The sequence below is a fragment of the Leptonotus elevatus genome, chromosome 8 (genome assembly GCF_054856555.1).
Source record: "Leptonotus elevatus isolate MCC_2025b chromosome 8, RoL_Lele_1.0, whole genome shotgun sequence".
Lineage (NCBI taxonomy): Eukaryota > Metazoa > Chordata > Actinopteri > Syngnathiformes > Syngnathidae > Leptonotus > Leptonotus elevatus.
Window position 1 is genome coordinate 23,097,090 of NC_141246.1, and position 27,989 is coordinate 23,125,078.

General features: G+C 38.3%; 1 protein-coding gene across 5 annotated transcripts in view; it reads left to right on the forward strand.

The window, feature by feature from the left end:
- LOC147170253 (potassium voltage-gated channel subfamily KQT member 5-like) overlaps positions 1 to 27,989 on the forward strand; it is a 97,096-nt gene that overhangs the window by 42,888 nt on the left and 26,219 nt on the right. The window lies entirely within an intron of this gene.

The following is a 27,989-nucleotide window of genomic DNA, read 5'->3' on the forward strand; positions in this document are numbered from 1 at the left end:
GACATACGTGGCTTGGGGAGCCGATTGGGTAACACCAGGGACCGGGATAACAAGCACAGGAGGACATGATAAAACTTGATGAGACACTGACAAAGGGAGACACACAAGGAGAACATGACTCGTAAACGAAACCAAAACACAGACTATGACAGTATATTGTTGTTAATATAATATTAATATTGTAAATATTGTTATTAATATAATATTCATATTGTAAATATTGTTATTAATATAATATTAATAACAAAGTAGAGTAATATATACTCAACAAAAATATAAACGCAACACTTCTGTTTTTGCTCCCAATTTTTATGAGATGAACTAAAACTTCTTCCACATATACAATGTCACCATTTCTCTCAAATATTGTTCACAAACCAGTCTAAATCTGTGATAGTGAGCACTTCTCCTTTGCTGATATAATCCATCCCACCTCACAGGTGTGCCATATCAAGATGTTGATTAGACACCATGATCAGTGCACAGGTGTGCCTTAGACTGCTCTACGATAAACACAATAAAAAGCCACTCTGAAAGGTGCAGTTTTGTTTTATTGAGGGGTGACTGAACTCAAAACTGCACCTTTCAGAGTGGCCTTTTATTGTGGGCAGTCTAAGGCACACGTGCACTAATCATGGTGTCTGAACAATATTTGAGAGGGATGGCGATATTGTGTATAAGGAAAAAGTTTTAGATCTTTAAATTCATCTCATAAAAAAATGGGAGCAAAAACAAAAGTGTTGCGTTTATGCTTTTTGTTGAGTACAAATAAAGTAGCTAAACAGTTTGATGAATGATAATGAAGTTGTAACAGCAACACAAAGCAGAAGAGTTAGATCAGTTCTTCCACAGGCGCGTCCAGAGGAGATGTATATTTTGCTGCGACTTTCTCAATAAGCGTGAGGAATATGTTGATGCAGATGCTGTCAATAATCACTAGCTAAAGAATTTCCTTCTACTGTCTGTCCTTATTGCTGGTTTGTTCTTCCTTATGTACTGTCATTCATTTTTCTTTGAGCATATCCAGGAAGTTTCCCATCTGCTGGAGCGTCATTACGTTCTTTTGGTGCTATGCCAGAAGCACAACGCTTGGGTTGGAATTTTCAGCCGTTAAACAAAATACAAAAGAGCACAATAATAGGTGTGATTATAGTAGTAGACTGCATGCAACAAAGCACTCACATTGTATGTAAATTTCACAGTAACTAAAAATAAATCTCCTATATGCCATGAAAATTAAACAAAATAATGTTCTGACTATTTTTGCAATGCTTCAGAAAACCACAAATAGGTGAATTTACAAATAGCAACCAACTGCAAATAGGAGGAAGTTGACTACAGTGGTACCTCAGAGTTTGAACATAATTCGTTCCTGCAAAGTGTTCAAAGTTTGACTTGTTTAACCTCCGGAAAAAAAAAAAATTCCCATAGGAAATAATGTAAATGCAATTAATCTGTTCACAAGCTCCAAAAACAGATAATTCCTATTTTAATTTCTATTTATGTTTTTTACATTTACACCCTGTACAGTATTTAAACAATAAAAAATACCTTACCTTTTTTGTTGTGGTGTGATGGCATCAGTGGATGATAAATGCTATGTTAATGCTTGCTTTAATTCAGTGCTGAGTTTTTGTAATTTACATTGGGCATATTGTTAGACTACTAAGCGGTCCTTGGGTGCGTTGTTTAACGTCAGGCATGTTGTTGAACAGCTAAGGAGGGTCCTTGTGCCAGTATTTACGGAATATATCATGTTCATCATTCCTCATTACGTTTTTCATTTGCCTTATTTTGCTGACCAAACATCTTCAAACATGTTGCAAGTTCATCTGCAGCCTCTGCTTTAGTCACAGCAAGCTACCGGTATTTTCCTTAAACATCTCTTAATTATTAACAGGGGTGTTCATGGAATCCTTTTGTCCCGAGCTTCAAAAGCTTTACATATCTTTTCATATGCATGTGGCTTTGTGTGTCTCTCTCGGAGGGCAACAACTGTGATGTCATCCTCTGCTCTGAACAATCAATATTTATTACCACACTAGGTCACCTGCTTTCACCACACTCATGTGTCTACTGTTGAGATATTAAATAAGGTTGTGGTCCAAATTATATTGGATTTAAGTTTCATGTATATTTGCATTTTCAAATTACCTCAGCAGTAGGTTCCAATGCATTAAATATGATGATATGTGCTCTGAATTTATTACTGTCCGTATAAGTGTTCTGTATTGAGCCCTCTCTTATTTGTCATTTATATCAGTGACTTAGGTCTAAATGTTTCCAATACAAATTTGCAGTTCGATGCTGATAATACATTTACGGCTATGGATCAACACTTTTTCAGGCTGCTGAATCTCTGCAGAAAGCTTTTTGTAGCTGTCCAACACTCATTCACTTGGAACTTGTGCTCAATGCTGATAAAACAAAGCTCATGTTGTTTTCTAAATGTAAAAAGTTGCCTCAAATGATTACCACAGTCTCCGCTCGAGGGGCAGTGACATAGTGATGGTCTGAATTAAATACTAAGGTGTCTTAATTGATAACTCACTCAGTTACAAGTTACTTATAGAACATCTTATGAAGAAGCTGAAGCTAAAACAGGACTTATATTTTTGAAACAAAATGTGCTTTTATTTTCATGTAAAGAAGCAGAGGTGGGCATTCCGTCAATATTGACGGAAGGTCAGTGACGTAAGCACATTTTGTTGACGATTAAGAGCATTTGTGATTGACTGTAGTCTTTGTAGTTAGAATGCAAAGCTAAAACTTAATTCTGTATATGCTTCTAATTGGTGAATAAAGATTTACTCCATGTAGTTTGATTAATGTTCCAAAATTACAGTAAATACGGTTTTAGTGCAACATAATGGAAAGTCAGTAAAATAGTGGTTACACACAAACTTGTAGTAACTCTTTAAACTACATTTTAGTGTTTCATTCATGTTGGCAATGTAGGGTCTCCATATCAATGACAGAGCTGCTCTTCTTAATAACACAAGCAAGTGTACCATGAAAATGATCTGGAAGCTATTATTTCAAGTTTAAATTAATATATGCAGTCACATCTTTTTTCCCTCGCCTCACATTTCAGAATTTCTTTTGTTTACTTGATCATATTTGTTGTTTTAAATTAACACAAATCTTAGTGATTGAGAATAATTTATTCAATATTAAAAAGAAAACTGCAGAAAAATATCTGGCTTGCACTGTGAGGATTAAAAATTGATTTAAGAAACAGAAAAGCACTGACGCCTAAGGGTCCTTGAGGTGGTGATGTCATTGTCTGAGTGGGATGATCCTTGGAGCAATTGAAGGGGACCACACATTTATACACACATTTGCACACAATAAAGTGCCAGTCAGTTTGAAAATTTCAGCTCAATTTGAAGTTAGGGGTGGGAACCTCCGAAGAACAAACCCCTCCCCTTTTTTTCATCACTCAAGCAGCAACATATCTGAGACTTGCTTGTAAGCAAGAGTTTGGCTCACACACAGGGCAAAAAATAATAAAAAATAAGTCATCCCACCAAGCCTTATTGCTAAATTGCTACATACTGCGCCTCTCTCACGAATCTTATATTTATCACTTCCATTAGCCGGCATCTTTATGTGTCTTCTGTATCGTGTATTGAATAGTCAGTCACCTTGAAACAGCACTATGCCATTCCCCATTGCTGGACACACTCTGACATTTTTCAGTCAACTGTTGTCTCCCGAGGGGGCACTTCATTTGAAAGAGTTCATTTTTCAGCAAGCACTACAGCCTGTGCACTTAGCTTCTTCACGAGCTGTTTATTTATTGCTCACAAATGTTGGGCCTTGCTGTGCGTGCAGCTGAAGGGGATTGTATTATAAACTGTTACACTGATAACACCGCTTCATCATTGACTGTAGAAAAGTAAACCTTAATGCTACTCTTTGGGTACATTTCTCCAGATCTGAATGTATTTGTTCGTTTTTTGTTTGTTCTCCCTGCGGCTCCTCAGTCAAGTGTGTAGGTGTAGCGTACAACTGGTCATAAAAGCAGAAGACCATTTCCGTTGGATGGAGTGAAGTGAGTCACCAAAGCACATCAAGACAGACATACTGTATGCTTTGCCCTTTAGCAGTGCTCAGTGTGAAGGAGAGATACCTACAGTATGTGTATATGTGGCTGTAATGCAAATGCACACTCAACTTGTTAGACATGCATATACTGCATACACACACACACAAATTCATACAGTATAAAGAGACCACTTCAACAGTTACGTCTCAGTGGGTGGGAGTTGCCATTTTAATGAACATTTACACTGTGTGGAGATCAAGCATTTCTCTGTGGTGGTGACTTATAGATCAACTGAGGGAATTTATTTTTGCTGTCTTGTGTAAATGCCACAATTTTCTGTATGTCGGTTTTTCACATCACAGCATTATTGGTCCCCTACATTGTACACAAGGCTCGGGTAATTCAATTTCCAATAGGCCATGGAAGAAACTGGGAACAATTTGACGAGGACCACTCCAACAAGCTAATCAGTTGTGTTCCATATTAATTTAATGTATTTATACAAATAATTAAATTGCACTGTTTTAATAAGATACTACTTTTGTAAAGTAGTATACAGTATGTTGTTATAACTACAAAATTGAAAGGTATAGTCAATGATCTATAGCGCCATTTAGTGGTAAACTAATCATTCATTCATTTTTAACAACAACTACAGTAGAACCTCGGAGTTTGAACGTCTCGGAACTTGTACAAATCGGACTTTATCCCAAAAATCTGAGTAAAAAATGCCTTGGAGTTTGAACAAATTTTCGGAGTTCGAACACCCAAGCAAAGCAAGCTAAGCCGAACGTACCTTGAAAACGGGTAGCCGAGTGAAGCCGAGCAAAGCCGAGCAATGCCGAATGCTCACGTTGTTGTAGTTGAGATGATACACTGCTCATTTCCAGTCAGATCGTGAATGCCTCCAGAAGTGCTCCATACTCGCGAGTGCATTTTTCTACGCCATAGGCCCAAAGAAAGACAACAGTGCCAGTGGCAGCAAAGAAAAACATACAGTGCTACGAATCACCGTGGAATTAGGAAGGAGGTTATCGCACCGTTGTAACTACCGTGACTACTTCCATAAATACTGGCACGAGGACTATCTTAGCTGTTCAACAATGTGCCTGATGTTAAACAACGCACGCAAGGAGTGCTAAGTAGTCAATATGTCATGTAAATGTAAAATACACACGCTCAGCACTGAACTAGAGCAAGCATTAACATAGCATTTATCATCCACTGATGCCATCACACCACAACAAAAAAGGTAAGGTGTCTTTTATTGTTTGAATACTGTACAGGGTGTGAATGTAAAAAATATAAATAGAAATTAAAATAGGAATTTTCTGTTTTTGGAGCTTGTGAACAGATTAATTGCATTTACATTATTTCCTATGGGAAAAAAAATGTTTCGGAGGTTAAACAAGTCGAACTTTGAACACTTTGCAGGAACGAATTATGTTCAAACTCTGAGGTACAACTGGATGTCAAAAGTATGCCCAAAAATATGTTGTATCGTATGTTGTATCGCATAAATGCAGGGGTGAAAGTGGGCCGGAACGGTCCGGTACTACGTTCTGTTGAAAGATTCAGGACCGGTAAGATCCGGTATGGTACTTTGGTCCCAAAAATATGACAGCAACTGTCGAAATCCCACGTTAAATAACCTGCCAGGCTGCCACACAAGAAGAAAACAATCGACTAACGTCAGATTTACATACACAACAAGTCACCAAAAGCGGGGGAAGCATTTAGGCGGCGCGATTGCATATAGACAATTTAGCACGGACGGGCGCGAAAGTGCGCGGGGTGGTGCAGAGGACGCCAAAGTTGAAAAATTTGAAGTTTCTTCGCATTTCGCCTCACGGCCCGATGGGCTGAAATATGTGCCACATCGGTTTTGGGGATGGAATACGTCACACAGCGTCCTGTCTGTTGTCACCTGGAGTGCAACAACACGGGCAGCCACTAACCCCCCATAAAAAAATGTATCCCCTCACGCAGGTACAACATATATTTTTCAATAAATGCATGAAAACACACGTGTGTTTCAGTTTGAGAAACAATGTATTTATTACGGAGAAGCAAAAGAAAAGCAAGCACTGGCGCTGCAGTGGACTCTTAAGTGCATTCATTGACCACACGCGCAGTAGGAAATCTCAGATGTACATAGAAAAAGCTCAGACGACTGAATGTTACTGTTTTTCTGTTTTGTTCCAGATGCTTTAAGTTTAAATATCTGTTTACAAGAAACCTTTTTGAGGAAACTCCACTTTTCTGTGGTAAAAGTTATAATATGCAACTGCAGAGGTTGCAATTTTTGTACGGGGGTAAATACTTTTGACACAACATCAGAACGGTTTCCCTGTTTTAGTGTTAACGTAATATAAAGTGCTTCCGAATTGTTCCAGTGTGCTTGTGTAGCATAATCCATTTCCACCGATATCTATTAATTATTTATTCCACGGAGTTCTGTCCATCGGCTCCGTTCTCTGTGTATCTGACGAGTCACGTCGATTTGTGCATGTCGGTGTCTTTGTTATCTGTTATTTTGCACATCATTGAAAAAATCACATTTTGAATCAAAATAAGTTTCTCATGTATGCCTTGTTACAATCATGCTACAGTACGTGTAATGCAGTAGCTTTATGCATGTGTAAGACTTGTGTTTTATTGTGTGTTATAGGTATAACTGTGCCCAGCAGTTTTGCCGTTTTCTTTGCATTTCGGTGGTTTGAGGAGGTTTGACTAAAAACAAATAAATAAAAATATTCTAGCTCCGAGGTAAGAAATTCTAGCCCCTTTCACCCCTACATAAATATATATTTTTTTTAATTTATATATATATATATATAATCGTAGGCCTATAATCACTAATTATTTTACATGGCTATAGTCTCATCTTACTAGAGGTTGCCATGCCCAAAGGAGAAATTAACTAACGTAGTTATCCCTGATGGTGCTTGCATCGAGTGTCGGACTCAATGGGTCGACCGTTGCTTACCTTCCACAGCTGGGGCCTGGAGGTGCTCGTCGCTGAGTCCCGTGATTTGGGCTTGCGTTGCTTGTCACCTTCTGCTTTGCTCTCGCAAGCTTTTACTAGCTTTTTTTTTTTTTTACTCCCGCTAGCCGCTCTTGTTAGCTTCCCCGGCTCGCTCGGTATTTCGCGTCGCTCACTGGGCTTCACACGGGCTACCTAGTCGCCATCCCTTACCGAGGTGGTAGTCTCACAAAGTCTGGTCTTTCTGATCCACAGTAGTGTGCGTGCTTCTAAATTCATGCAATTTTGACTGCATTCTATGCTATATCGACATCTAGTGGTCACTTATTACACACTGTGCCTTAAATATTTAACAAAATTAAAGCAGTGACACATAAACATAGAAGGTAGCCACTAGAACGTGCATCATTTATGCTGACACAATAAGCACAAACCGCAAACCCATATTAGCCGCTATTAGCTGGGACTCACAAATCGTTACCTGGGTTAATTCCCTGTTTACCTGCACTGTGCAGAAAATGGGAATGTTGCCAAGATGAAGAGCACTTCATTCTGCAAAAGTGTGACTCCTCTATTAGCAATACATCTCAGTCCTGTTTTTAGGCATGTTTTTATGGTTTAATGAGACTTATTTGGGGGTGTGGGGTTATTGAGGTTGGGTTGTTGGTAAGTATGTGGCGGTGGGTATGGCTTTCTTTGTTGTCAGGTTTTATCGGTTGATTTTAAATTTCAATATTGTCTTAATTTTCTTGCAACGCAATTTGAGTTGCTCTCGTATGATACGGTACGATACAAATACATTTGACTTGACTTGATTACAACCGATCACCGATTTTGCATAAAATGCAAAATATCGTCTGATCCCGATCCAGCCAATCAGATCGGTGTAAAGTCTAGATCGTAATTCAGTTTTACTTAAAATTATAACAGATTTATTACGTAAGAGTTTAAAAGAATTGGTCAGCATGCCATCACTGTTGTGCTGTCCAATGAGTGTGATCATCTGCAATGCAGTGCTATTGATGGTTACATGTGTGCTGTTTCACAGCTTTCTGTAGCTACAGCTCATGGATTGGTGATTATACTGTATGTCCGGGAAGGTTGTGTACGCTTGTCAAACTACATAATTTAACAATACACTTCAATTAGCATAAAGTTAGGCTAGTGTGTAATAGAGTTTATTTAAGGGGTTTTACTTAAAAATTTAACATAGTGAGGGCTGGACTGTCACAAAAAAATCAGCCCTGACATTTTGACTTGGTCCTGCCGGTCATGCCACACACACCTGACCCGACTCCTCACCACCCGCGGTTGCCATGCCAACAACACATCTCTAAGCATGACCATTGATATCATGCTTGAATTTCACATGGAATATATCAGTTAGTCATTTGTGTGTGTGTGCATGCGTGCGTGTGTGCGCACATAACATGGTTTCAGGGAGGAACCCTCATACTCCTGACATTTTTTCAGCAATCTCTCCACACAAATCCAACATCTAATTTGAATATTCATGGTTGGGGAATAGTAAGCAATTTGGTTTCAGCAACATCTTGGTGCACAATATCAGGTTAAATACTCAGTAGAAGTGCCTCATTGAACAGACGTAATTTGTTTTCCTGTTAATATTTAAAAGGTTTTTATTGCTTTGGTTCAAGGCCATCATAAACACAAGGGTGAATTTCAGATTTCGCAGGCTGCAAATTAAATAAATATGTATACTTTTATTGGAAGTACCAAGCGATGAATTGGAGTGAGGGCGATTTCTAATTATTTATAACTTAGCAGCTCTTAGCAGTTTTTTGTTTGTTTGTTTGTTTGTTTGTTTTTGTTTTTACATTTTTAAGGCTTTGTGCACAGTTCATTGTGTGGTAGTACCATGCCAGATCAATACTATGGTATTTGGTAGTGAAGTTCTGTTCTTGATACATATTTGATGGTTAATGCACTGATGAGGTGTGAGGCCAGGAGTACGACAGTGAGGATGAATTTGGAGAAGATGTGTGGAAAATTCATGATAACACGGAATACAATCCACACCAAAAAATAACTGATGAGGAAGAATCCAGTTATGAAAACGATGACCATGTTAAGATCCCTGTCACTTTCAAATCAAAGAATGTCAATTGATCATGGTCTTCATCCCCATTTGAGAAACAAGGTAGGCTGTCAAATGTCACCCGGATTACCCCCCCAAGACCGAACAAATATGCCGTATTCCGGACTGATGACATAAAATCCGGCTTTTAGTTGCCCCTGATTGAGTCCATTGTATAACCACTGTAGTAAACCTGAAGGGGACAAAAATTTATAGTCAATTGGTAGGAACGATATCTCTACATGCAATGGTCTTTTGTTATCTTGCTCGTACATACAAACAAGGGTTATCAGAATAGTAATACTGTTACCCAGGGATGTGCAAAATTGGCAAACATTTGGATTTTTGAGTCAACTCTATTGGAAATTGTTGGCAAAAGGAAAGAGACTATTTGCATGGTTCGGTAGTGGCTTCCTCAGGAGAAGCTGAAAGAGGTGGTGACCAGGATGTGGAGGGTCGGAGAGAATTTTGCCTGCCCTTGTTTTGGTACTTGCAAGTCCCCAAAAGTAGGTAGGGATGTACCAATGATTTTTTCAGCAGTCCTAACTGTCGTTGCAGTTAGATTTTGTCCTTTTTTGTGGCGGCACTAAGCCGGACCATGATGGAGGAACACGGGACTGTTTTATATAACTGTCCAAGCAGATCCTGTGGCAGGCCGTGCTTCCACAGCAGCCACAGGAAGTACATCACCTGTGAGCTGTTCCTAATGGTGTTACTCTCTCATTTAACTGATTAAGGGAATTGGAATATTCAAGAAAGCGCTCATTTTGATGCTGCTGTACAGTTCAACTGTGCTGCAAACTATAATCAGATTAAACATAATGTAATATTAAATATGAGATTGTGATTTATTTCAAATACTACAGTGACTGTTTTCCCACTTCAGTGTAATCACCCTGGAACGACCGCAACTTCCTGCAGCCATTGAACTTTTCTTCTGTGGCAAGTCATCATGTCATGAGACCTGACTTGCTAAAGAGAGTCCCCACCAGTGATGAGCTAAAGAACTTCGAGTATAACCCATAGATTGACTTTACCAAGATAGAAGAAAGCAAGACAGCCAAAGTCCCAAGTCAAAGTCATGTTGATTGCATTCTTGGCTGTGAGGGGTAAGTTCTTGACATGGAGCGATCCACCGACACATCTACAAAGAGATCCTGCTCAATGCATGAGAAGAGGCAAGTTCAGGCATAATGGAGTCAATATTGTGACTGTTTTGAAGATGTGGACAGCACCAATGGCTGTGGTGACTAAGCTGCGGGGTTTTCTGAAAGAATCCTTCTAGGAGCGCATGAAAGTGTGGCAGAGAAAGCTGGGTAAGTGCATTGTACTCCAGGGGGATTACTTTGAAAAGGAAAACATGTAGTTTGAATTTGAAATATCATTTGTAACACCAGTCCTGGAACTTTTCTGACAGCTCATAAATGCTCTGACATCAATACAGAACATAAACCTTACCTGTGTAAAATATACATACACAGTATTTTGCAAGAAATAAAGTTGTGTTTGGTCAATATACAGTACGTGGAAGCTAAGATCTTGATGAGCCGGTAAGTCAAGTTATGATAAGCACTCATTGGATCCAGAGGTTAACATTTTTTCCCATTCTTGAAACATGAACACTTGTATGATTTAGTAAGTGTTGTATATTGAAGTATATTTTTATTTTTGATATGTTTGTAATGTGCACCTATGGTAGAGCATTGATGTATTTCAATTAATAGCATTGGTGTGAGTCACACAGTGCAACCGCTTACAGTTTAACAGCTAATGTGTATGGCTAGTGAATGTACATCTACTTGCAGTACAGAGACAGATAATTGTGTTTTTTGTTTTTTTACCACACCACAACTTGGCATTAAGTCGATGTGTTCTCGCCCCCAAGTTTTGCTTGAAAAGGTTTATATACACTTATGAGTGCACTGTATTTTGAGAAAACGGTTTAAGGCCAATAAAATCCAAAATACTGTGGCAATTGTTTTGATATTTTCAGACGGTGCAGTTGACATGAGACGTGCATGTAAATTTTGGTGACGATTCATAGCATGTTTGCGTCATGAAGCAATGTTTGGATTTTGAATATTTACAGTTGTGTTCATTAGTTTAGATACATCAAGGGTTCCTATAAATACACATAAATTAAACACGTGAAGTAAACATAATCTTGGTTGCCCTATATATTAATGCTGGGTACTGAATTCGGATTAACAGCACTATTTTTTTTATTTTACAATTACATAAAAAAAAAAAGTGACTAGTCTTAACTCAACTGGTGATTGACTCTCCTGATTAAAAAATTATATTCATTGTCATATTTCTTCAGGCACTGAACATTGGTCAGTAACGTAATGAACACTTTTAATTGCATCGCTGTTATTATTTGACAGTAAATATATGTGGCTAAGATGAGCTTTCAGCTCTAGTTTTCATTTTGATGGTGGCAGGCCTGTGAGTTTGGCAAGTAGGCCTTTGTCATGTTTGTGAGTGAAACTATGGTTCGCGCCAAAGTCTGAACCCCTGACTACGGAGACCTTTTTATTGTGTTTTTGTCTCTCGTTCGGCCTCCTCTCGTCTCTATTATGCATGCTCCGAAACCAAGTAAGAGCAGCCAGCTGTTCCCTCTCAGAGACAATTATAACAAGCTGTTCTCTGCTACTGCTGTTGTTGTTTTACTATTTGTTATGAATTACCAATAAGTCCCCCCCGAAAACTATACAGAGATGTAACAAATAGCTGCAGACGGGTGTTGCGTTTAGTATGCAGACTCGTCCCCATGGGTGGGCCATAAGGGGCCATGCCAACCCCCCCAAAATGATTGTACCCTTCAATTGAGACACAGATCTGTAAAAATAACTTGTATTAATTAATTAATTAGTTTATCTATTTATTTATTTATTTTGCAGCAATAGAACATAAAATATAGCTGAGTTTTATCATTATTCACAAGCCTGTTGAAAACACTGGCAGAAAGAGCTTGTTGCAAGTTACAAACTGGCCCTGGCTGATCTCTTATACTCTTCTGCCACCTGCTGGCCGTTTTTTGTAGTAACTACCATTTCTTTAAGCAACCTCTTCATGTCCGAAGCTATATCAAAGCCTTTTATATGCTCTAGCATAAAAAAATAAAAACATATTTAAAAAAACTTATAATATTATTATAGTCGCTACAGTCCCCTCCAAATGTATTGAAACGGCAAGGTCAATTATTTAGTTTTTGTTGTATACTGAAGACAAAAGATTAAGATAATGAGACAAAAGTTCAGAATTACAGCTTCTATCTCATGGTATTCACATCTCGATGTGTTAAACAACTCAGGACAGAGCAACGGAGCAAAGTTATTGGAACAGACATTATTAAATTGTCTCGTATCTCACTAAATCATCTGGGATAGGCTCCAGCTCACTCTAATGAGAACGAACCGTATAGAAAATTATTGGATGGATCATTTCTTACATATAGTAAGTATACTGTATATAATTACATTTTTCATTAAAGCAAACAGTGTCTTACATGTTCACAGAAATATTTGCACTCTGTGGATGACTTATGTTCACCATAAAAGTGAAGTTTGTTTCTGGTTTTATCATCCTTCAGACTGTGTATGAATTTTTTTTTTCTCAATTTACATGTCCCATATTGTTCTGTCTTGGTTTCCAAATGTGAATTATCCCTCCTTCAAGTTTAATAATGAGTTAAATATGGAATGTAAAAAGTGTTTCCACTTGAGTTGCTTTTCAAGTTGCCCTTTCACCCATCAACCAAAGCGTAATGGAGGCTGCATAGCTGACTTCAGACGGATGGCAACTTTTCCTATTCCTTACTTTTTCCACTAAGTCAGACGTGTGTGCCAGCTGCATGCGGCTGGTTTCAAGGGATTAATCATTTTTAATAACTGTACCAAACACATTGTACCTGAAAAATATGGTACAGCCTTTTTAGCCAGAACTCGGACTTGATGCATTTGACTGATTTCATCTTTGGTTTTTCATCTGGTGATGTTAAAATGCATTGTAAAACTCACTTAAGATTTATTTACTTGTTTCATGAATGTGAATAATAAGCAGATCTTAATGTGGTTTTGTTTCTCCCCTATACTAAACGTAATCTCTGTAATCTCAATTTTACTTTTGGTTACAAGCGCAACATAATTATGATTCAATTAAAGGTTTTCATTCAAAAGTAGGACAACTGAATGAAGAACTACGTTTCCCCACATGTGAGAGTACGTATATGGTAACAGTTATACCTGGTCTAGTTCCTTTTCTGACCCTGCCCTATGTTGTGAGGGTGCCGTCTCTCCTTACTTGGATTACATTGAGGTGCTGTCAGCCAGCCAAATAGTATGGCTGGATGAGACTTGATGGAAAGCTTGAATGGAAGATGAAGAAGATAGTGTGAATCCGTAGTCAGGCAGACAGACTGATGAACAGCATGGCAGACAACCAGACAGCCAAATGGAAACACGTTGGTGGTCTCAGGCTTACCGCCAGAGGACCGTGTTACTCAGACGGAAAATAAGGAGGGGGAGGTAAAAGAGAAACATTGCTACGGCCGTGCACAAACTCTTGCACCTCTTAATTCTCTCTTGGCCTCTGTCAACGTTGCCCTCTCTCAACTTTATATATATATATATATATATATATATATATATATATATATATATATATATATATATATATATATATATATATAATTATTTATTTATTTTTTCATTGTTTTCATTTTTTTACCCATCTCTCCTTTGCACTACTTCAAAACCCCTTTTCCTCTTTTATTTCACCTCCCACCTGTCTGCACGCACAGAAAGACAGACAGAGGCACTTTTAGAGTGAGTCCGTTGTGATTGAGTGATTATTAGAGCCAGAAAGAGAGCAGTCAACTGGCTTTGGTCCATACATTTTTCCAGCCAAAAGTTTCTACGACTTGGATGATGCGCCACAACCTGCTATCTTGTGCATATGTTATTTCCTTTTGCTGTTTGCTGCTCAACATTTACTGCATATGTCACGGTGCCCCAGAATCCCTGCCTGCACGGCAAGAACAAGTGAGGCATGAATGGAAAATGTTATTGCTGAATCAAATTATCCACAGTGGCCACAGCTGTGAAGATATGAAATAAGACTTTGGAGTTGACTCAATGAAGAATCTGTTTTGAATTTATTTTTGAGCTGAGGCACAGTTATCATGGGAGTTGAGCTGACAATGGTATGCTGCGTCTAACCTCTGTAGCAGCTGGATGTGTCAAGTGCTGCTTTGTGAACTGCCACGCTTCACCCGGCCTTCACTCCTCCGCTATCACAGCACACTTGTTGACGTAAATGAATGAGTGCTGTGCGTGTAATCTGCAAGCGAAGTAGACCCGACTAAGTCGACAGTCTCACACACAGCCATACACACTCATTTCCTGCCGAATGGAGTTGGTTTTGGATGACATGCAAATCACTCCATAACTTATCCCTTGTGGAAAAAGAGTGTGCTGCTCTTGCTGGCAGACACTAGCCTACTCCTTCGATCGTGTTTGGATGGAAACTCTTGAACTTATAGTCTGCACTACACACTGTGTGCATGCAACTGATGCCTGTTTCAGTTTTTTTACTGCCACTGGACGCTTCCCTTAGAGGCCCCAGTCGTCTGGCCAAAGCATCAACTCTTCTTGCTGCTGTTTTGCAGCAATTCACTTTTACTAAAGCCAATATATTGCTTTTAATTAAGCTAAACTTCTGACCATGATGAGCAAATAGTTTTCGTAGCTTTTGCCTAAAAATAAGGGCAGGATTGAGATACAGACTGACTAAAAATGCAGATTGCAAGGCTAAGTGAGAGGAGGACACCTAAAACAGGAAATCAGGGGTCTAGTAGCACACCCAGGGGGACACCTAGCAGGATGTAGGAGGGTCAAAGCTATTAGGCAGCAGTTTGATATCTCCTCTGTGTAGAACTTGTTTAGACTCTCCTGGTTGCTGAGGCCCTGCAGGGAAATTGGCCTCATTTCCTTGGCTACTTCCTCTTCAATTCAGACTCCAGGGTGTGATGTAATTAGGAATCTAGTTTAGCCCAAGTAATCTGGGAATAGCAAAAGTTGAGAATGAATTGAAATACAATTATCATACTCTTAGGACATTACAGTGCTGCCAGTTGTGGCAAAATAGCAAAATGAGGCAACTCCAACAACATAGGCAGAGAATGATGATTCAAATCTTGCTGTATATATATATATATATATATATTTATATATATATATATATATATATATATATATACGCTGAATTAGAAGACTTGTGTCCTGGTAGTCCCTCTCATGTCAGCGCCGCCAGTCCCTTCAGTCTACTACTAGGGACAGATCCAACGCTCCCCATGACAACAGACAAGAGGACTGGCTGGCCTCCCTGCGCAATGTTCTGTCCCAGCACGTCATTCTCGTCTCTTCCTCCTCAGTCCACGGGTTAATGTCGGGCCACGCTCCGGCAGCCGTCGTAGTGTTAGCACTGAGCGCTAACAGCTGATCTGACTACACTGCACAAAGGAGTCGTGGCTCCGAGCCAGTACAAACTGTGCATTCATGCCTATGCCCGGGCACCAGAAGAAATACACCAAGGTTCAGAAATACAAACAAACAAGGCAAAAAAAGACGACAAAAGCCCATAGTGGGCTGGAGCTGCATAAACTCTTTCAGCAGCATTGATGTTTTGATACTTGGATTGCTCTTGAATCGGTCGTGTGATTGTGATGCTTGATATAGTTAAGATAATTTGCATGTAGAGCTGTCAAAATGAATCGATTAATCAAAAAGTAACTAGTGACTACTAAGCCATTTTTTTATTTAAAATTGTCCAAATCCTGTGATTTCAGCAAATTAGCAGTAATTGTTGACTGAATTCTGTAGTCTTTCATGAAAGAAGACTGATTATCTTCTGTGTTTAATCAAAATTCAAAAGACATTTACAAACATCTGTTTTTACTTTGAAAAACAATGACCGAACCAGTAACATAGTACAACATCAATCCCCTTCTCTTTTGTTTTATCCTATACAAATACAAAATACAAAATAACCACCAATCACTGTTTAATAAACAGTAATCAAGTATAAAATGCTCTTGTAATACACTAATGCAAAATTAAATTGAATATGATTAGTCGATAATCGATTGAATAATCGATAGATTAATCGATTCTAAAAATATTCAATAGTGGCAGCACTAACCAGTATTCACACATGCAAATATATAAGTAACTACACTTTCAAGTCACAGTGTGTAGTAAAAATAATTAAATGAATCTATTTATGTTTCTCATCCATGCCTTTTAAAAAAGATTGTCTTTAGCTCACATTTTCCAACTGTAATTCACATTTTACAACTTTGGATTGTAGAGCGTGCAATAAACAGACACTAAAACATAAGAAACACATTTTACATAGAACAATTTAAACAGCAAACAGTAAACCGAGCTTGAGGATGGTGTCGTAAAACTGTTTTGTAGCATAAGATTGTTGGTACTTTGTGGTGGAATTGATGTTTGATGGCCCTGTTTAGTTTTGTGTCACTGACTGATACGGAAGCAAGCATGGAAAAAGCATGTTTGTTTGTTGTTGTTTTTTAAATCTGTGTTTATCTGTGATTTAAAGTGTGGACGTGTGTTTTTCCACAATTCTGCTCTGCAGTCGGGCTCTAACGTTCTCTAGCTTTAACTCAGTGGGTAAAGAATAAGCAAGTAGTGTTAATCGACCAGCCCAAACAAGCCGCCCTCCCAAGCTCAGATGCTCAGCTTCAGTATCTGTACCATGGTCGGATTTGCTGTAAGCGCCAGAGTTTGTGGATGGTCATAATGGGCTCCATTCTGTCGGATTTAATCAGCTTTGCTCTCAGAGACAGAGGGATTACTGGGCCTTTGGTGAATAAAGGCCAGCGGACCTGGCGGACTCTTAACACCACAGTATTGTTTTGGTGTGCAATATGCTAATCCCAATTAGCAGCGGTGTGCAGCGGGGAATGTCACATACCACAAGTCCACATGAGTCACATACGCCAGAGAATGTGTTTGAAAGACAGTGGCTCCCTCAATCTTACACTGTGAAATTAACAAAACACTGCAAACACCTCCGTTGGGACAGAGTAATTTTGAAAACTGAATCACAAATACTATTAAATCACACTCATTATGTACAGTACTGTGTAAAAGCCTTTGGACACCACTTGCTTTCTTGGCCTTTTTTTCATAGCAATCATTATACCAGACAAGAACAATTTACAGTATAGCAGTTAGGATAGATAGTACAAACTTCAATTCCAATGAAGTTGCAAATCCTTTTAAAATCAGTATTTAAATGAACACACTACATATAATGTTGTTGAAAGTAGTGGGGTTTCCATCCACTCCTTTTTATTCAAATTTTTAAGAAATGTGAAAACAAAACTGAATGGAAACGCTAGAAATTTGACAAAGGGCCCAAAATTCGCAAAAAAAGTTTTTACGCATGGAGGGGTAGGTTTAGAAATGTATCGAAAAAAGGAAAATGCGAATTTTGGCTATGGAAACCGGATACACGTCGCACGTTTTGACCGGATATTTTGTCACACGTACATTTGTAGTCACAAAGCAATGGCGGACGATAAAATAAGGTATGTTTGGGGGGACGACAAAACTGAAATCTTTTTGGAATTAATTAAAGAAGTTACAGTGACAAAAATAGCTCATTTATCTTTATGTGTGCACCAGGCCTTAGAAGAGGGTGTGTACGCTTGTGTAATAGTAGTAGTAGTAGTAGCAGTAGTAGTGGTAGTAGTACCAGTTTCATTTTTATTATTTGTTATAACTGAATGCGATGGAATCTTCCTTTGGTTGAATGCTGAATTTATTAATTATTATTTTTATTAATATTTATCTTTATTAAACTGAAGGCCATGTAATTTTCCCTTGGTTGAAGACTGAGAAATTAATATTTTCCATATTGTTAGAGCTTCTTGTTTTTACTTAAAGGCCACACTCAGTACCAAGTTTATGTCATTAGTCACTTGTCTTTTGAAATATAAAAGCAGGAACATATGGTTAAACCCCAATCCCGCCAACAAAAAAGGATTGCCTGATTTATTGTCTTCCATATCAATTTGAGAAATTTTATGAATGGAATATGTAAGCGGATAGTTTTTTCCAATGCTGTGACCTGAATTTCATATTTCATAGTATACCGCAGTCTTGTGCTTAATTCATACAGTCTGGATCACCCAGGAGACCTCCGCATTCACATTCACATCTCCAGTCCCTGTAGAAAAGGTTTTACTTTTGCTGGTTTCAGCAACAACAGAGTCGCAAGATGGCATTTTTGTTTGCCTCAAAAAAAAAACTTTACCTGTTTAGATGTCATGGCAACAACTGCAGCAAAACAAGAATGGTGTTATTTCTTTTATACACTAGCAAGCTGTCTGTAAACAGCTTACCCATGTCTCTTTCAAACTTTAAATCAGATGTTCTTTAAATATTTAATGCCCCCTATCGTATTTTAGGAATTGCTTGCTTGGCTGTCAACGCGATTAAAAAAAAAAAAAAACAAGGGGGAAAAGTAGCCTTTCCCTGTGTGCAAGCATTTTAGAAGTTCATTTATTATTCAATAGTTATGTTCTATTACACAAGCGCGCGTGTGTGTGTGTGTGTGCGTGGGTGTGTGCGTGGGTGTGTGTGTGTCGGGGTGTGTGTGCGTGCGTGGGGGTGTGCATGCGCGTGTGTCCGTGTGGTTGTGCCAGTGTGAGAATATAAATAAGTCTTGATTAATGACTAGGGAAAATGAATGATTGACTGTATTGTCCATTTGTTATTACTTTTTCAATTAATTATAATGCATCTATTTAGCATCCTAATAAATTCAAATATTATAATAATAATAATAATATGTACTGTATAAAATGAAGATGATATTGAAATGTGTATTTTTTTTTACAAATTATGGCATTTTCCATTTATAGAATTGCCGACTACCTCCATTTCTAGTTTCAACAGTGTTTTGAGATGTGTCATAATCGTAAATATAACCTTAATTGTTCTTTGATAATTATTGGTATATTATGACGATTATTTGCAGTCAACAATAATAGTAATAGAGCGAGGTTTAAACACTATTTGCAATACATTTGCAAAACACTATTTGCAATACATGCATAAAGTTATGTTTTATTCAAACCCCCAGTGCCAAAGGACTCTGCCTGTGGGGCTGTAAATAAACTGCAGCAAAGAGATGGTCATTATCTTTTAGCATCCTTGTCTGGGAGAAAGTCCTAGATAGCACTGCCTGCTTTCCTTGTTAGCCTCTGCTAGTTCTGTAGATCTGCAGACAAAAGGATTTGAGACAGTGAAGGCCAAAATCAAAAACAACTGTGTGACACTGAAAAAGGCAAACAGTGCACTGAAAATACACAGGAATGGTGAACTAGAGACCCCAATATTAATATCCTTTGTGAATAAGACGTTAAGATGGAGCACAATGTGTGTGCGAATGAAGGGCAATTAATGGCGCTATCAGCGAATGAAGTTCATTCTTTGTGGATTCGGCACTGAGACTTTAGACTTAAAGCCAGTTACAATTCACGCCACCTGTGTGTCAGCGTAAAAGCGGATGCAAAGCTTCAGAGTGTTGCTATAAAATTGTGAGTGAAAACTGTGAGTTAGTCTGAAAAGGTAGACTTCAAGCATTTTTACAAGGAAATGTGGGCAAATACTGTAGTGCCAACTGAACTTGTATTACGCTGATAAATTACTAACAAAAAAGACGGACTTCTGGGCTCTTCTCTCATTGGTCAACAGCAACATGTTCATCTTCCCTTTGGGAGAAAATGGAAATTGGAATTTGCAAAGTTGTACAAATATATTAAAAAAAATTATTTTACCTCAAATATACAGAGATATCGAAAGACAGGCTTTGACGATATATTTCTGACCAATGCATCAAACATATGGAAGGTTTTACGTGATGGCATGACGTTATTGTGATAGTGTCTGCCACAGGCAATTGTTCTTGATTATTTTATCAAGTGTATAATGAGTTTTTCTATTCCATGAATGATAGCACAAGCATGGAACATCTTTTAGACAGCTTTTGTGGTGGCTGCACGCATAGTTGGCAATCCAGACTTCAAGTGGGAAAAAAAGACTGATTGTTCATATTGTTCTTGTCAAATATGTCTGTTATGGAACATTGTTTCTTAACTGCTTTCAAACGTGACACCATAGAAACAGACAGTGGTCAGACAGGCTGGAGGCTTGACTCTCAAAACCAGCGTACAGAAGATAAGAAAAAAGGATTTCATCATCTCCTGTATAAAAAGAGGTTATTTATACACGATATTGTGAATGATCAAACATGTCAGGTTCAGACATCATCATACATACTGTATACGCCTGTATTGATTGAAAATCAAATATTTAAAATCTGATTGAAATATAGACCTTTGGCTTTACTTTAAAGGTGGGTATGATTTTGGGCATTAACGACACAGGATATGCACTGATAGGATCAAATACATAAAAATAAAAAAAAAGGGAGTCAGTGAGACAAGGAAAAGATGAAAGATGTTGCTTCGCATTTGGATGAACATGATCGAGAGCAGAGCCCGATACGCCTCACCTTCTGTCAGTAAAAGATGGTTATAATAACAATTGTGGCACTTGTATCTATTTCCCAGATGGTAAATGTCACAGTTTTGTGAATTCAAAGCACTTTCATCTCTTCATTATTGCCCGTTTGGTGGTGAATTTAAGACAAAATCCTAAAAAAGTGTTATTTTAGGGTTCATTAATTACCGGTAGTTGTTTTTTATTTTTAAATCGGGCATACCCTTTACCTTTATATTTTTCAAAAATATCTGGTACCATTCATTAACAGTTCATAACAGTTAATACCTATGCTAAAATACCTTATCATAATCATTATATATATGTATATATATATATATATTAGGGGGTGTTAGAAAAAAAAGCAATTCACACCCCTAATAAATATATATATATATATATATATGAATGAGAATGAGATTTTATTTGGCATTTTAAATTCATCATATTAGCTTTGTCCATTTAAATTATTTAAAGGAGATATTGGGCCTTAATTACGTGCCCAGTGCATGTCTAGCGCAAAAGCAAAGCGCAGTCTGGTTAATTTGTTCAAGGTTAGCAATGTCAATGAAAGCATCATATGTTCCATTCCTAATGGATGGAGGAAGTCCATCATCCCACCACATTTAGGAAACACTTTAGAAAACATTTTCAGTCTGGCTGTCTCAGACTGTCCAGTATCCAAACGCAACATCCCCACTACACAATACCTCCAATGACCCTCTTTAAAATAGGCCCCATTAAAAGGTTAGATAACTTACTAGACTATCTTAAGTACTATTAAATTTTTATTGAAGTTATTCTTTCAGTCCAAGTTGTTTTTCTTTCTTTGATATGAATGTTACATCACATCTTCTGGAATAATGCTGAACAAAACAAGCCAACCATTGTACCAAGCAATGCATGATTATAAAACAATATTGTATCAAACAATGCATGATTATTTGATACCTTTGTCCTTGAATCCACAAAACAAATAGTCACATGTTTGGTCTGAGAAGTGCACCTACTCTGTATAAACAACATAACAAATCCGTTTAACGGAGACTCTGAGGGCCTGCCAAAGAATTTACTGTTCACCGCTTGGTGAAGAAACTGAAAGTACAGTGTTTTTTTTCACACAACTTTGCCCAAGACTGATGACATGCCATCGGGTACAAAGGATCCTTGGCACCAATACTGTATGTTCTTTTAAGGGAGGAATAAGACTCCCACCAATCTTATATCATCATGTTAGCACACATTCGCACATACACACAACCTCAGTAGCTCAATGTTGTAACAAAAAGTTTTTGAAAATGGTGATAATCCACACCAGGGTGGCAGGTGATTTAGGGAAGGAGGCAGGATACACCCCGGACTTGTTGCCAGCCCATTGTAGGGAACATGTAGACAAACACTCACCTAAAGAAAATTTGAATCTTAAATTTACCCTAAAAGAATGTTTTTGTAAAATAAAAACAAAATCAAATCAATATTTCTACAATTTAGATAAAGTACGATTTCGACTCGTAGGTGTTTCCATTTAAGAGTGTTTCGCTTCTGAGGCGTAATTCTCTTAATGTCCCGTCTCGCGAGGTCTCATAATTCTTGTAGGAGGTGCTTATGTAAAGTTGAACGAGATTTGTTTACGGAAGATAGACACCCAGAATTGTCAGGTTTACTTAAAAACATCTCTCTCCCCTCATCTGGCAGGATTGGGCATTTAGTCTTGCTGTGTGTGTCTGCACTTACAACTCATGCATAGTGCGAACAGATAGAACGGATTTCAATGACGACGTGCGCCATATGTCGCTTGATCGCTTGTTGCCTGGAGCGAACGGCCATTTCTCATGCAACGATAATAAATTGCGTGTATGGAGCAGCGGCTTTGACTCTATTACTAAATTGCTTTGTGTGAACACTTGTTATCCCCTTGAGTGGCTCGGCTTGTACTTACTACATCCTTCATTATGTGTGACCGGACGGCCTCACATGACTACTGGAAATGCGAAAAAAGTGTTTCCATTACACTTTTGCGAGATACTTCTATTTCGACACTTCTCAAAAAACATCTCATGAGAGCGTCAAAACCTTTTTACGATATTTGAGAGATTTTTTTTTCTACAAAATTCCTATTCCTATGTTTCCGGCTTCGACATTCATTTTAAGAGGGTGACGATATGTTTGTATAAATTCCAGGTCACATTTTAAGATTTTTACATTACAAGTCGAATTTCACACCACCACTATCTCTCTGGAAAGTGGTCATCCCTGTTCTAAGGTCATCGGGGTTTGCCTGAGCAGATCAGAGTAAATGTATTTTCAGCATGACACTTGGTTCCACTGCTCTTTTTCACTTCCATTTGCCTATTGCTTTGGCCCCCTAGGTTGCTAAGTGGTTTTTGATTTAGCACAAGTCTCTTCAGTGGAAGTATGCAGGGTAAGTGCGTATTTGAAGGTCATTCTGTTTTTACATCTAAGCATTATGAGGTGTCATTTTGACATTTTTTTTGTGCTCAAAGAACTGAAGTCCTTGTTTTGTTTTTGTGTGTGGGGGGGCAGTGTTTGTTCCTTTGACCACATGCTGATTCATCCACCAAGTATAAAGTGCTGTTGTGGGTGAGGTGGCTCCTTTAACCAGCACATAATCTGATTGGGTTAATTCTGGACAAATTAAGCATTTCTTAACATCTTGATAAATCTTGACTCCCCTCCATGTCCATCTTTTCTGTCCAACAGTGACGGCTGTGGTTGTGTCACTGTTTGGTGCTTGATTATTTCTTCACCTGGTACCATTAATATGTGTTTGCTTAGGGGTATATTAGAGGTATCTAGGGGCCCAAAAATGAGCCACAACTAATCAGAGATAGGACACAAATGGGGTGAATCAATAAAAAGACTCTCTGAAAAGTGGGTCGCCGCTAAACTGAGCACATCATGGCCAAGTAAATGATACTGAACGAGAAAGTCACCGTGAGCGTTTTCAAATGGGGTAAAGGATCAATAGGCTAACAAATGACACCGATCAATCCCAACAGTGACTGCTGTGGACACGATCCACTCCCATAACGCGGATAATGGGAATTGTGCGTGAGGAGCACTCAAACTGAAAAAGTGAGAATGAATGGCCTGTGTCATCTGTGGGCCTTTAAAAAATAAATACCACATCTGTCTTGATTGGGATTCAATTGAAACTCCGGAAGAGCTGGTTGAAGTGGCTGGGGTAAAGCTGGGCTTCCCTGCTAAAGCTGCTACCCCCACGACCTGACCCCGGATAAGCGGTAGATAATGGATGGATGGAAGATATTATACATGAGTATTTATTTTTTCTTTGTAATGCACATTAAATTGTACTATTATTGATTTTACAGCACAGTACAGTAGACGGTTAGCAAATCCAGGAAGTATACCTATACCTATTGTTGGAGCCATATTACAGTGTTCTTTGTTTTTCCTTTTCTGCGTGTGACTCCTGGGTTTGACTGCATCGTGGCACATGGCTCCCCAGGAAATTATTAAATCAAGCCCAAGGTAATGAGGGTCAGGTGTGTGTGAACCTTGGAGGCAAACTGTGATCGTTGTCGTGATTGTTTTTGTAGATGGAAAGGATCGTGTTGTGCTTTTGACATCAATGGAAAAGGATTGGACTTTAAGGAAATTAAATAGTTTTTGACCACACGACCGAACATTTTTGGATTTTTGTTTTTTGGTGCAACGACACGCGTCCGAAGAGTCCTCACCGGTTCATCCCTCAACAAATATAGCGTCTTATTGGAAACACTCTATACTCACAACACCCTTGCACAGGCTCCATCTGTTTTCCTCCTGTACATGACAAAGTAAACCAGGGATTTTCAAAGTGCTACATTAACTATAGTATATACCGTTACTAAGGAAATAATTTGTTTTAGTTGAAAATATGTATAACAAAGGAAATAAAATACAGTTTTAAAATGCTTTCATTCACAATAAATAGTCAGAGATTTATGCGCCGGTGCCTCATGACATGTATGGTGGTCACATGATATGCGACGAGGAGCATGTCGTGAGCTGGCTGTCCGAATCGCCAAACAGAATAATGGCACCACATATTAGGCCACTATATAGTGTGGGACTGTATAGTGAATGAGGGGTTAGGGCTTAATGGTGGACATTTGGACACAGCCTAAAAATGGCATCACAGTGCCTAAGGGTTCAGTTAACAATCAATCACCTGTTTCTGGATTTGCACTCTGAGCTGTGATTGGTCCTGAGCAACTGTGATGTCATTCAAGTGGCAAAAAAACCTGGATAATTTTGTTGCTTATTTCCTATTCCACAAACAGAATATTAATCTGAATATCATGTTTTGATTCGTGGGCCCACGTAGAACATACTGCTGGAAGGAAGGAAGGAAGGAGTTTGCAATATCACATTACTCTGAAACGAGGTTTTCGAAGACCTATTTAATTCCCAGTTTTGAAACATGAGGTACCATATTATCTGGCATACAATAGATGTCTATGCAACATTTTTTGAGATGTTTATTTAACATCATAATGACCATTAGGGCCCACATAAGGAAAGCTGATTAGAGTCTTGGGATAACATGAAAAATAAATCTGTCTCAAATGCCACCACACTGAAAGCACTGAGAACCCACATAGCAATTTTCCAAGTCATCCACGGTTCATTCTGCTGATCCCTAACTATGCAGCAATTCAGCTCAATTTGCATCACCAAGTTTTCTGTTGACATGACCATCTGAGTCATGTTGTTGTCAGCAGGAACCATGAATCTGCTACATGAAGATTAATGAACAAATACAGAGCTAAGAACCTGCCTCTGAATAGGGATGAAGCAATAAATGCTTGTTAACATGAGCAGGGCATAAAATAAGATTTCTTGGCTGAACAACAGTTCATCTGTGGGGATCGTCACAAACACTGTAATCCCAGTGTCTTCCTGATGATCATCTACAGATTATTTTATTTAGGCCTGATGTGGCAAATTGACTTGGTCGAGCTTTTTGTGAACATCACAGAATTATATAAGTAAAAATTATACATTAGGCTACATTAATCTCTTTTGTCTTTGCAGTGATGCTAGTGAAATGCAACACCTGAAGTACAAAATAAATTATTTAAAGTGGAAGTTGGCTTAAACATTTCTTGACAATAATGTGTTATATGTGACCTCACTAATTTAAACATGACATTCTGATTAACTCATTCACTCCCAACCATTTTCATTGAAGCAATCCCCCTCACTCCCGGCTGCTTTACTGGATTTTGGCGGATTTTGCAAGGCCCACAGAATATTGTGTTCTATTGCTATGAAAACATGGAACCTACCAAAAGAAAGATTAGAGTCTCTTCTTTCATCAGGAAAAATACATTTCTATCTGTTACTGTTTTGCAGCAATTAGCATTAGAATATAGCAAAATTTCATAATTATTCACAAATCTGCTTTAAATTGTGGGTAAATCAGCTTGTTTTTAACATGGGCCTTTAACTCTGCTGCCACCTGATGGCCATTTTTGTAATAACTACCATTGCTTTAACCGTTTTGGGCAGTTGAGAGGCTGCTCTAGCGTAAAAATTAAATTTAAATAAAAAACGTATAAATTCGTCTTTGGGACGCTTAATCCATCTCAGGGAGCGGCCATTTTGAAAATGAAGAAGATTACATCAATGATGCTCTGGGCTCAGGACACAACCAATCGGAACTCACCTTTTTAATTCAATCTTCTTATGCGGTTTCGAGCTGCTTTTGATATTTTTAACAATATTGAAAAAGCAATATATTGATCAATACAGTAAAAACTCATATAACAGATTTAACACAATACCTAATTATATCTACAAAATGGAAAAACATTGCAATAACCCAAATTGTAGAAATATAAAAGTTGACAAATGTACGAGCATGCCTTTACACCACACCAACAATTTAGGATTGTACTATAAAGCAAACTTCAGCCAACACAAGTGAGCTGCGGTTTGTGTAATCATCAGATTTGTGTGCCCTGACAAGAATGAGCCACTAGATGAATTTAATGTTCATTGTGAATAAATGATTAAACATAAAAGACGGAGATCTGTGCCCTGACAGTAATTATTTTGCAATGTGAAACATAAAACACTACATACAATACATGAACAAAAAGCTTTACAAGAGGATGAGGAATGATTTGGAGATAATACCATTTTCTAAATTCCAGAGTATATATTTTCTTTCTTTTTTATGTTTTCAGGAGAGTGATGTAAAATTAGATAGAAGGCACCCTTTTTCATCCCGGGAGAAGCAACGTGGGTCCATTGTGGCTCAAGAGAAAAGTAGTGATCAGAACAGTACTTCTCGTCATGGTGAATTCACACTTGACTGAGGTCAATATGTGTAGTTTCAATCAATGCTCGTTTTACATTGGAACTAAAATCCAGAATGGAGCAGATTTAATTCAGGACCATGGACAGCATCTCTCATTCCCCATTTAGCTTAAACAGCAGAAACAAAGTGATATGTTGTCATCACGATGCCGCCGCAGTATGTCAGTGAGCTCCGAGGCATCAAAGTCCTTTCCTTACCTGCTTCATTACCCTCAATTTTACACTCTAGAATACGCTGACTTCCAACTTCTTGAGCTGTACTGAACCCAGACTCTGTAGGTCATACATTACTCTGACCTCAAAGTGGATCGCACAAGGGTAGTTTTTATTATGCTTTCATGCCACATTTGAGATGACATTTGATGTGATGCATGTGTGGAGGAGTTGCATTTGCGGAAAGAAAAAAGGTCTTTGTATGTACCGTTAGGTGTAAGGACACTGTGTGGTGATTGTGTATTTCTTGTGTGTGTCTGCATATTGTTGCCTGAAAGTTAAAATTGCTCATTTGAAAGTTGAGAGCAATCAGTAGTGAGTGAGGCTTCAACACAACACGCGGGGACCAAGGACGACTGCGAGCACTACTTTATGGGACTAATTAATGAACTTCATTGAATGCTTAATGACCCTGTCACTGTGCTTTTCATCACCCCTCTTTGAAAGTAAATATATTCTGCTTGAAAACATGAGTGAGGTTATGGTTGGAGGGAGTTGATTGTCACTATTATTTTTCGCGCTGACAACCTTGTGCAAGTGCAAGAGGCGTAGGTGTGCTCGTGACAAGGAGCTTGCTGTTCAGCTGACAGCTCCACAATGCTTGTCACTAAATAATGTCCTCCAGTCAAATTCACATTATTCAAATGTCTGAAAATGTCAGCAGAGATACCCTAAAACTTTTGATACTTC